Genomic DNA, 12,811 nt, shown 5'->3' with positions numbered 1-12,811 from the left:
GAATTGTAGTTGAGTGGGCTTTCTTTTAACACGTATTCTGCTTGGACACAATGTACGTGTAAGAAGTAATAGAGGGATAGTTTAGAAATTTTCTTAAACACCCCGGTGTTCATTATTTATTCGGATTTTACTGGGCTGCCATGTCTTTATGACAATTAAAACAATTAGGGCCAGAAACGGAAACAGGAATTTTTCCAAGGGAGGGAAGGAGGCGAAAGGCTGACACACAAGTGCAGTTGCGAATATACGAACTTTCATGCATATTATACTTTATGTAAAATAATTGTTATTGACACATATTGCATAACTTTATTAACTACTGTACCATTTGAGTAAGCAAATCTAATGTTTTGACATGTATTTCGAAGCATTGAGCCATTTTTAAAAATCCCAGAGAGAGAACAATTATCCCTCTTGCCCTTCGCTGCGGCACCCATGATTAGATCATGCCCTTTTATGTCGCAAAGACTTCTTGTAAGTTTTGTGCTGATAGATCTAATAGTATGTAAAAAATTTTAAAAAATAATGTCTGCACTAGGTAGATTGTCTATTTTCCTGCAAATTCCTCGGCTAGAAAAGAGGAGAAACAGTGGCTGGAAGAGAGACTTTTTTGAATGGGTAATACAATATATATAACATTTATGTTGCTGTTGATACAAATGTTAGACTTCTAATGCATGTATAAGAAAAGAAAACAAGTTATAAGCAGATAAAAATCAGGATATGAATATTTTCGTCGAAATTTTCCATATTTTCGTGTTATTTCCATGCTCAAATTAGATTTATACAGAAGGAACAGTGCATTTAACTGCAATTGGAAAGAGGTGTAAATTGTACCTATACTCCATTTAGAAAGTGTATAAATAAATACTTTTTACACTTGGCAAAATTCAATTTTAACTTTTTTTCAGTACAGATGAGAATATGCTCTATTTTTTCTTAATACTATTCAGGTACTATTGGAGTAATGAACACAACATTCTCACATTATCTTTAAAATATAATTGGTAATTTTTTTAATCTGCAAGACAGTGTTGTGAGGTTAACAGCAAGTAAAATCAGAAACAATTTCGTAGGGAACTTTTCAAAACTTTCTTCTGTTATTTCCTTGCTTTTGGAAGCATCCAAACTAGACTAAATTAAAGGAAAGGTCAGTTAATTTCAATTTAAATTAGACAATACTCGTATTTCTACTTTAATTAGGAGCTTCAGTTACGTAAAAATCTATGACTTTGCCCGAAAAGAAAAAAAAATATCTTATGAAGTTTGGAAATTTTAAATACATGCTTTCTTTCTGCCAAACTAGTGGCGGTCGAGTTGCAAAAATTTGCATGAGCATTTATTTTGATATGGTGAATACAATCAAAGAATAAAAGAAAAGTTAAATGTTTTCTTTCAGCCCACCCCCCATCTGAATGTTTGTTTGTTAGTAACACATGTTTTCTATATTTTATTATTATTATTATTATTATTATTATTATTATTATTATTATTATTATTATTATTATTATTATTATTATTATTATTATTATTATTATTATTATTATTATTATTTAACCATCTAATCTAACCTTTGTAATTCAGTCGTAAGTGCGAGTGGTAATAAGTCGGCGACTAACTATTGTATATATTTAGGGCGGAGGAAGGAGGAGGGATAAAATGAACACATGGGACTAAGGTTTTAAAAAAAGCATTGGGTGCGTGCGAACCATTTCCTTAATATCCATAAACAAATCTTTAGCTCTTAATCTTAGGAAGAGCGCTTATTGCTTTTAGTCAGTCCTATTTCTGCATTTGTCACCAAAAATATATAATAATAATAATAATAATAATAATAATAATAATAATAATAATAATAATAATAATAATAATAAAACTCATTTCCAGTGCATTTATATACACTTTTATTAGTATGATCTAATCACTACTGCAAACTTAAACATTTTAAATTTTATTGAATTTGATCGTAATTACAGTAGCAACTATTCTGTATTATTACTTTTATTCATTGAACATATATTAAAATATTATACGCATATTATAAAGCATTCTTCGTACGGGGAAGAATGCAGCAATATACTTAACATCGATTGGAGTTATAAGAGTATAAGATATAGGTAATAGAAGTGGAAACAGTAGTGTTATCACAAATCGAAGAACTCGGCTACATTCGCGATAGGTAATCCTAACCAACCTTCGTAGCTAGCACATCTCCGCCCGTAGCCAAATGTGATAAATCTATATAGAGTTTTTTTTTTTTTTATGTGCTAATGTCAAAGAAGAATCACTGAACATTATAGTTTTCGATTCATTTCTTATCATGCGAAGCGAATATCGAGATCTATCTTTTAGTAACGTCATCGAATTTTTTTTTCATTCTTTTCTAGCGCTAGCCAGGATTTGTCACCTACTTGACATAAATAGTCTGAAGTCTTTTGAGGAAATAGGGGCCTACAGGTTGCGAACAAAAATAAATTATGTTTAAATATCAAATATTCCAAAGAATATTTGTATAGATGGCAATTCTTGCTGGTGAATGAGCAAGCGCGCGCGCGCTTCGTAAAAAAACCCCGAACATCGACAGGATGCAACAGGCTGTCTCGACGTAGGCAATCTGGCAAGTGGTTTGTGTTCCTTGCCTCTACAAACTCGGCGGCGCTGCTAAGCAGCAACAGGCTGGTAATGTAAACTCGAACGTCATGCAATTTGTTTGCTGTGGTTAGCTTACAGCCTGTCTGACAAATGTTTCGTAGCTGTCACCTCATAAAGACAGACAGAAGACGTGTTACGTCATATTGTCGCGTGTGTGCAGTCGATATATGTTAAATGTGTAATATTCATGTTAAATACAGTAGGATAACAGAACGAATGTAGTGAACATGTGGTAACTTACTTGCAGAAAAATCACGACAAACATTTTTTTTAATAATTAATTTCCGTGATGTGTAGGTGTCGTAAAAAATATATTGTGAAATAGAAACATTTCATTTTTCAGATCTGTTTAAAAATTGCCTTTTTTTCGTATGAAACTATACCAAGTGAACCTTCTTTTGTTGAACTTCATAACTAAAGCTAACAAAGTTTTGATTTCAAACAGCTGTTAGTTGTACGTAACTACAAATTAAATAAACAGTAAACTTCCACAAAGATTTTTCTGAAACAGAGTGTTCCTGTCCCTGGTGAGTATATGCTCAGATGCTTTTGTCTTGTTTTGTTTGCAATTAACTTGTTAATGTTCAGCAAGCCATACAGAATTAGCGATAATTGTGTTTGATGTATGTATTGTCCATTAATGTTCTGGGATAAACTTTCTCCGGAAATAACATTAAAAAAATTACAGATAAGCCTGACATTATCACGGGAAGTGAAGATAACTGTTGAGTAACTTTACAATATGGTTTTTAAAACGTTTTCCTTTTATTATAGTTGGCGTCACAGTTAAATCTCTTATATTGTCTATCTTCAGTGTGTATAAATTGCTTCGTTTCGGGTTCGTTGTGTTCGGTTCGCCTTACGTTGCCATCTACGACTCTAGCAACATATAGTCCCTGGTTCAATCCCCGTCCAAGTAAGTTTGTGGTGGACAACATCGTGAACGGGGTACTCCTATTTCCTCTTCCACTAATTGTTTCATCGTCATTCACTTGCGTTAACATCTACATCGGTCTAACGGGCATAATCATGAGATATTAAACTGTAGATTTCCTTTCATTTTCATTTCTAGCAACATGTATGTTGTGCAGGTGTGTAGTGATAAAGTAGATTGACATGAAAGGACATCGAACGATTTTATGTTTTTAATTCGCACCCCTGGAGTAATGCTATCGTAACTCTAAAATGTCAATTTTAGAGGTGAACTTTAAAAAAATCTTTGTATCTAAAGAAGCTTGATTATCTTTTCTGTTTTTGGGAACTGTAACGTTATTTGAATATGTATAGTATTGATTACTGTAGTGAAAACATTTTTTTTAAAGTATATATAAATTGCAATTATTACACATTCAAAAATTGATAATTAAACACCTATTTTGAGATACAACAGCCTTAGTCTGGGATTGCGTTCTCGATTTTTATTACGATTACTCAATTCGCGATGTCTAACACAATATTATTTTCAACCAATTAAAAAATACTAAATTTAGCATCTAACGTTAAGTCAGAGATGCTCATCTCGTCATGGTACGTAACGGATCCAATATATTCTAAAATGCACCCCTTTTTGAAAACGGATATTTTAATTTTGAGCTTACACTTTGGTTCTTATTTCCATTTAGGGCCCTCTGGACACAGTCGCAAGAAAAACCTTTAAAAGACATACTTTTTATACACAAATTAGTTTCTAATAGTTTACATATAGGGCATTAAGAGCACGCATAATAGTTCCTCAAAAGAAGACAAAGTTTATACTGTAAGTTTAAGCACACTGAAAAGTAAACTTTTGTTCACATTATAAGAATTATTTATAATATCTGTACATGAAGTTCTGAAAACAACTTCAGATAGATATCTTAAAGATTGAAAATATGGCCACAATGACCGAAAGTGGACGGGGGCTTGATTCTCTCGTGCTCTGAATGCGCCATATTTCAAATATATTTGCTCAATCCGTAAATTTTTAATGATGCACTTCGCTTTACGAGCCTCTGACTAAATGCTGCAATGCATTTAATTATATTACTGTACCAGTCTAGCTACACCATGTCCATTTCATTTATTTATTTATTTACAGATAACGTTAAGGCTGACAAAACTGTCAATTTTGCATAGCTTTTGTACAAATTTTGTATAGTCAATAATGGATAGTAAAAATTAGTAAGCTAAACTTTTTTCTCTTTAGAAATTCGAATAACGAACTTTAATACTTAATACCTTACGCACATTATTATTATTAAGTGTTCTGCCTCTTGGCAGATCCTGGGATTACCATAATAAGCTTTTTTTTTTTTTCTTTGGTTCAGATCTGGAAATGTTTCTTCCACGTTTTTCGATCTTTAGCTTCCTCTTTTAACGCTCAATATTTTTTTATATTTTTTAAAATCATCGATCAGTTGTGTTCTTCTTCTTCCTACTCCTCGCTTTCCTTCCATCTTTCCTTCTATAACAATATGAAGGAGACAATTTCTTCGCAAAGTGTGTCCAATTCAATTGGAGTCCTTAAGAAGGAAAGCGTTCTCTTTTCTTCTACCTGTTTTAAAACATCTTGGTTTGTTACTCTCTCCGTCTAATTTATCTTCTCCATTTTCCTCCAACACTACATTTCGAAGCTCTCTAAATATTTCGTCTGTAATTTCCGTGATGTCTACAGTCGAATACCCCATATATAGCACTTGACCAGCTTATTCCTTAGCCCAATATTAAGCATGCTATAGTTAAGATATAAGTACGTTATTAAATCTTAATTTACCAATAAGTGCTTTGTTTGAATTTATTATTGATTATAGATTTTAGTAAAAATTAAGAAAAATAGAACGCAAAAGATCCATATATATTAGAAGAATGCGTCAAACTATCGTATTTTTTCCCCAGGTGAAATTGTTTACGTGATGAGGAAGATGAACGAAAGAAGAGATAAAAGGTCAATATACTAGAAATATTACTATTTTTTCAATTATTAGTATGTAAGAATGATTTTATTTTCAATAAGAATGAGATATCTAAACTATTTAAATTAAATCTAAACTATCAAAACAATTAAATCGAAAACTTGTTCTCTATGTGTGTTGAATTCATTTAGGGCCATCATTATAAGGGAAGGCAGAAAGGCAATTGCTCCTTTCCGATATATATTTTAAGATTGTATATATTCATACGGTTCAGTGTACAACATTTTATGATTCCTACAATTAGGTTAGACATTTGAAATTTTATTTGAAAATGTGTACTTTTTAAAGTTTTAAAACTTCATTTCCTTTTAATAGATTTTTACGACATACAGCACAGTACATAAAAAACATTTATAAAGTACTAGTCTTACTAACAGTAAGAAGTCAGAAAATATTTGTTTTTACTTTATAGTAGTGGTTACCAAGTGGTGTGTCGCGATACACTGGTGATCCACACAGTTCCATGAGGTGTCGAAAAATTTTAGTTTTTAAAGATTATGAAGCATTTAATAGTTAATTAAAAATCAATTTTGGAACAGACTTTACCTGTTTACTTCTCTTGTGGCGGCAATAATGGTAACTACTGCATAAAGTCGCCTACTTTACAGAAACTTATATAATTCATATTATTAATAATAAAAAGCAAACAATATGTCGCAATGTGGTGGGAGTGCTGTAAAGTATATCGTCAATTAAAAAAGATCTCTGCTTTATACTGCTTTATACTCTGTTTTTAATGAATGACAAGGGGTAGAAAGTAAGTAATTATAGTATATATATATATATATGAAATACTGCTGCTGAAGACAGTCAACCTTCTTGCTGTTTATTTCCATAACTAAGAATGCCTAAAATCTGAACAAGCTTTCTAACTTTTCTTTTATCTCTTCTGGTAAAAATAAAATTTGTTTGGCACGTCTTTGAGTCTTTTGTTATCTATCGAGTACACCCTCACTGTTTACTCTTTCCTACAATTCTAACAGCTCAGCGATATTCCTATTCCTATTATTATTATTATTATTATTATTATTATTATTATTATTATTATTATTATTATTATTATTATTATTATTATTATTATTATTATTATTATTATTATTATTTTAGTATTTTCTTACACTTATTAGAAATCTGATTCAGTAATATATTCAACAGCTTTTCATCTCATTAATTACACGGTGGATTTTACAGAAGTACTATCTCTGTCACTGTTAGAAAAGTCAAACAAATAGTTACAATTTGCTATTTAACAGTGTTTATTGTTTATGTACAGTACTAAAACCAGTTGAGAATGCTCGAAAAGCATTGCCAGAATGAACTTTAAAAGAATTTATGTTTTTTTCGAAGTTTATATGAAATTGTATATTAAATTTATTTGATTAAATTCAATAGATAATACAATATGGATAGTTAATATACATATGGTAAGAATGACTCGAAAAATTCCATCACTTCTTTCACATAATTTTTTATGCTCCATCGAATGGAGGGCTCAAAATTGAAAAATTCGCAAATAACAGACAGACAGACAGGCAGACACACACACACACAAAAACACACACTCAGATATAGAGAATTGAGTAACGAACTTTTTAAGTTCTTTGATAAATAAGTAAATTATTCTAGCAGAAATAAAAACAATCAACTGCATCAGACGACTTACTTTGTAACGTCATAAAAAATCTATTATCTCGAATGCTACTCATAGCGATTTATCCGCGAAACATATTATTTTGTACACTTCAATATCACCTATTGATTGGTCAATGTTATAATTAAACAGAAAATTAATTATGTAAGAGCTAACTATAATTTTTGACTATATTTCATTAACCATACTTGACACTGTTGTCTTGCTAGCGTCGATAAAGAAAAGTTTAACAAAGGTATACATCAGCATCAGTTTCATTGTAATAAGTGGCGTGGCTATCGTACAACATACGTTTTTAGGTTTACAAAATAATTTCGAAAACTACGCATATGGATTTACATTAATCCATATCATTTTGTTCAGCGCAATGAAAATTATCGAATGCTCGAAGAATTTGAAGCTTAAAATATATAAAACGATAATCATGCTTGTTGTTCTGTATGGTTGAGAAACATGGTCGCTTACTCGGACCCAAGAGGAACGGGGAATGGCGGACACTTCATAATGAGAAACTACATCATTTATACGGTTTACCCAACATTGTTAGGGTCGTCAAGTCTAGGAGGCTTAGGTGAGTAGGTCATGTAGCTAGGATGGAAGAAAGTAGAAACGCTTTCAAAGTCTTGACTGGAAGACCAATCGGAAAATGACCATTAGGAAGACCTAGGTGCAGATGGCAGAACAATATTAAGATGGATCTAGCAGAGATAGGAATACGAAGTAGAAAGTGGATCTAGTTAGCTAAGGATAGAAGTCAGTGGAGAGCTTTTGTGAACGCGGCATTAAACCTCCCGGTTCTATAGGCCATAGGGAGTATTATGCCTCATCTTTGAACAGAAAAAGAAATCTGTTAAACAGTAATAATAATAGTGTAAAATTTGAATTTGCTCATTGACTTCTATATTTATTACACGTTCTTTCCTTTTTCAGCATGTCATGTCATTTGTTTTCATGTAAAAAGTGTGATCAACTCAACAAATTGGCTTTTGTTGTGAAATTTAAATTAACTAGTTTTTATACGCAAACTTATTTAATGCAAAACTCTGTAATATGTTGGTTATGTTTTAAGCTACAGCACATGTTATAAATATATCATTTACAGTTTGGATACCATTACGTGTTTCATTATACATTATGTCGGTTTAAGTTGAAACTAAACATGTATTGTATATACAAACAATTATGATTTGCTTTAGTGTTTGATTACAACAGTAAATTAACTTAGTTGCATTCTGTAGAGTATTTGCGCTGGAGACCTGAGAGAGAGAAATATGCAAATGTTTTGAATACTTCTATTCTCCATCTGAATGCCGTACTGAAGAAATATGAATGTTCACTATGAGTACAACACAAAATAACTTAAAATTTTGACAGGAACATTAATCAATCCAAATGGAGTTTAATGCATTTGTTTTGGTTCTTGTTCTGTTAGTAATGTACTGTTTCATATAGAGTTATTTTATAAAATACTTTACCTCTGGTGCATGGGATCCTTGGTTTGATACCAGCTCACGCTAAGTGCGCCTTGTGGTAGACAAACACCCATGTGCGTGGGTTATCTCTGGGTTCTCTCATTTCCTCCCACTTTTTTCATTCCACCATTTCATTCATTTCTCATCATCATCGTCTCCTTTAGCCTAGCCGGCATAACGTGGGACGTAAAACTAAGGCCCTTCGCAGACTACGCGACTTCATGTGTCGAAGACGCGCGACAGTCTGTGTTGTCGCGTCGCTGATATTTGACACACTCGCGACGCGACAGACGCTAGATCTTACTTCACGTGTTGCGGAAATATGACACTTTTTTGGCCAGAACAAGTGGACAATGCACTTTATATAGTTTGTATGCAATTGCCGTAATACTAAACAATCTGTTATATTCTTTAACGACAAAGTGAAGTACGTTCATAAGGAGTACGTATGTAGCCTGGAGTTGGCGGTCCCCCTTGAGCCGCGGACTAAATCTGGAGTCTAGTCAGTATATTGCTAAACCCGCCACAGATTACATGAAGTATTACCTTCATACCTCGCGGCCTCTCCTTATAAATTTCATTATAGAGTGACACGAGGTATCAGCGTTATGTCTAAGTGCTTATAAAATATTATTTTTCATATTTTCGTACAGTATACATATTAAACACACAGAACATATAAAAAATAACGAAATGTTATAAAATTATATATTGGCCTGGGAGATCGCAGTTTATAAATGTGTAAAATATATTTGCGAATATCTGGTCATTTGTGCTATTTTTAGAGTCTAATTTTGAAATAGTAAAGTGAAGAGATAAACAATGTAGTTTTATGTTGCAGTTCCACCAAACAGTTCATTGGCTGGGTACCGAACTTTGGAAAATGTAAGAAAGAACAAAATGGCAACATCCAGTGTAATTACCGATACGATTATTCTCTTTCGATGGCATATTCATGAATCCACTATGGAATACACAACACACTTTTTCGAATGCCTTAATCTTTTCAATTGTGTTCCTATAGGAATCACTTATGGAGTTCCGTATACTGATTGTGCCTGAATTTCTGCAATGAAAGCGTTTGTATCGAAAGCTTCTATTGAGCTCATCTCTCAGAATGAGTATCTGGTTCTTGTAATGGTAAATTGTGGCCCTGTTGTGCGTCATCGACACACGAAGTCGCATAATATGCGAAGGTCTTAGTTTGTTGCATGTGGCAGGTTACCGCGTCAAGCCTGTGAGAGTGTCACGCTTGACACGTAGTGTGCGAAAAAATTGTCGCGCGTCTTCGACACACGAAGTCGCGTAGTCTGCGAAGGCCCTTAAGGATTTTATTTTATTTTATATAATACTTGAAAGAAAATCCTTACCCTTTTAATAGTTTTTATCAAACACTTTTACACTTATTCAAAAAAAAAAAAAAAAAAAAAAATTAATTATGAGGAATTTCGTAACTGTTACTGACTAATTTAAAGTAATTTTATTTAGTTAGTTACTTAATTGCAGTTTTAAATTTCATTAAAACTGTCTTTAAAATTATAAAAATTAATAAAATAAGTTAGAACTCCCTTCCCGCTGATCTAATGGACTTTGTTTGGTGAATAGGGTCCCGCGTTCGATCCCGATGGGAGTGGGTGGAAAAGTTTGAACGCATTATGATGGTTCAAATTAAACTTTAAACTATAGATCCACGTCTTATATACCCTAGGTGTTGAAAGTGACATTGAAATTCCAATACAACGAATCAACTAACCAGTGCAATCATTTTCCTGCAAAGATGCCATTATCTCGGGATTGTAAAGAGTTAACTTTAAAAAAAGTTTACGCAGACCTAAAATTGCTTTGAAACTAGCCCTCTTGAATACCAAATTGACGCTGAATAAGATTGTACTTGATTTTACTCTAGAAGAGTCAAAGTTATATGTGAGCATGTCTAATTCCCCTTGGACAAACCATGGATTCGCGCAGAACCACGAACTTCTCTGCATATCAGTTATAATTACTTAGTAGAATATTTACATGGACACTGCTTATTACGTTGTATCAACATGATTTCCATCTTAATATGAATGTATGTTGGTAAACTACAGTGAGATGTGTCCAAATACCACATTTTCACAAGCTGTATGAGTTTCTCGTTACTTTGAAGGTTTCTTCCACGCAGATGAACTGTCAAATACACTTAATAGAAAGAACACAGTACCATGGTCACTCTTAAATAGCTCGTCTTACAACGGTAGTAAGTTACTTCTTCATACACTGGTATGAAGAGATCGTATGTAGAAAGTTCTTAATACGACTACATAAAAGCTGTAACAGAATGTGGGATATATTTTTTTTTTCGAAATGGTGATATTAATGATTTAATCATTAGTAACTTCAAATTATCTAGAAATGAATGACATAAGTATATAAAGAAACTAAGATTAATTCGAAAATAAATCTGTAGAGCAAAGCTATTAATTTTGTTATATCCTAAAAGTTTATTGAAATGTACGATAAATCACACTTAACAATTACGTCCAGCTTTTTAAATATGAAATATTTCATTTCGAGTAATTTTTACCTAGAATATTACAATATTCAGAGTTATAGTGTTTCAGATAGAAAATGGAGCACCTGGAAGAAGCAAATTTAGCTATGGTTTTAAGTCCAAAATCAATAGATTATTCTGATGATTCTAATGAAATACAGAGCTTGCTTTTAACAAATCGCGAATTCTACGTGATTTTCATGATAAGGATTTTGAGATCAACTTTATGAACTGACGATAGAATTCAGTCTTTTAAACGCTAGACAGTGAAAATAAATAGTAGATATCTTGCAAAATATAGGAAAACTTTGTAGTATAAAATACTTAGTACTTTATGATAAATTTGATATTTTGGTACATACTTAACTACTTTTAGACTTTCCAACTATGCTATGCGTAAGTATCGGATGTATTATACAGCGGCTTTGTCCGTCCGTCAGTCCGTCTGTCGACAGGTATCAGAGCAAAAACGTTAAGAGATACCGAGAAGTGGTTTTCTGCAGTAGATTCAGCGTCCTAAGGATTAATATGTATATGTATATTTAATCATACATATTTAATCAATCAATTAAATATGTATATGCATTCATAAGCGAGAGAGCGGGCCTACCCAAAATTAAAATGCTAAAGCCGCCCCTGCAGGTTGGGACAAAATCAAAATTTGAAGGAACTGCGTTTGGACACTGTTTGGTAAAGGATGTATTCTGCAGAAGAGTGACATGTAATCACAACCGAATTTAGCTTAAATCTAGGCGGAGAGCGGAAGCGATTATCCAAGTTTAAGGCGGCTTTGACACAGAAGTATGCCTGGGACAAATAGTGATCGTGAGACAGAATCGAGATACTTGACCTAAAAGTAACGATCTCGGATTATACAAACTGGAACCAATGCATTGTGAGCCAATTCACTTATCACGCATGAACGATTTCATCTTTTCGTCCTTCATTTGATATTTAAAAAAAAAATAAAGAAAGAAATAAAACGAAACAATCATAAGGGTAGTATACACGTATATCGTACACGCTTGATGAAACTCACCCGATCTTAACCGAAACTGACATAGAGGTAGAGCTTTACGAGCTTAATTATCTGACAGACCTCTGGTTCCCGACTTATTAGCTATCAAAGTTCGGCTTGGACCTAGTAAAAGGATATTTCGATATATCACGCTATCGACGAAATTCGGTTGATCGTGACGAAATTAGCATAGCGATGAAATATAGTATTCAATATCACGTTTTATCGAAGAAACTCAGTTGATCATGCCAAATTTGGCATGATGATGAAAGATATTCGATATGCTATGCTATCGTGCATATTCATGCTATCGAAGAAATTCACTTGATCCTAATAAAATTAGGACGGTGATAAGAGATATTCGATATCACATGCTATTAAAGAAATTCAGTTGATCGTGATAAAATTTGGAACGATGATGAAAGATATTCAATATCGCATGTTATCAAAGAAATTCAGTTGATCGTAAAAGAAAATTGACACGGTGATGAAATATAGGGTCTATTCGATATCGCATGCTATCGATGAAACTCA

At 32.7% G+C, this 12,811-nt stretch overlaps 1 protein-coding gene across 2 annotated transcripts in view; it reads left to right on the top strand.

Moving 5' to 3' along the window:
- Nucleotides 1–2,613: 2,613 nt before the first annotated feature.
- Nucleotides 2,614–12,811, top strand: part of Rph (Rabphilin) — a 689,315-nt gene continuing 679,117 nt past the window's right edge. For both annotated transcript variants that reach the window (XM_081768658.1, XM_081768656.1), the window contains exon 1: nt 2,614–3,179. The gene's annotated coding sequence lies outside the window, so the exon portion shown is untranslated. The remainder of the gene's footprint in view (nt 3,180–12,811) is intronic.

The sequence above is a fragment of the Thermobia domestica genome, chromosome 8 (assembly GCF_964235325.1).
Source record: "Thermobia domestica chromosome 8, izTheDome1.hap1.1, whole genome shotgun sequence".
NCBI classification, from domain to species: Eukaryota; Metazoa; Arthropoda; class Insecta; order Zygentoma; family Lepismatidae; genus Thermobia; species Thermobia domestica.
Note: the sequence above shows the minus strand (reverse complement) of the source record. Positions and strands in the feature narration are given on the sequence as shown.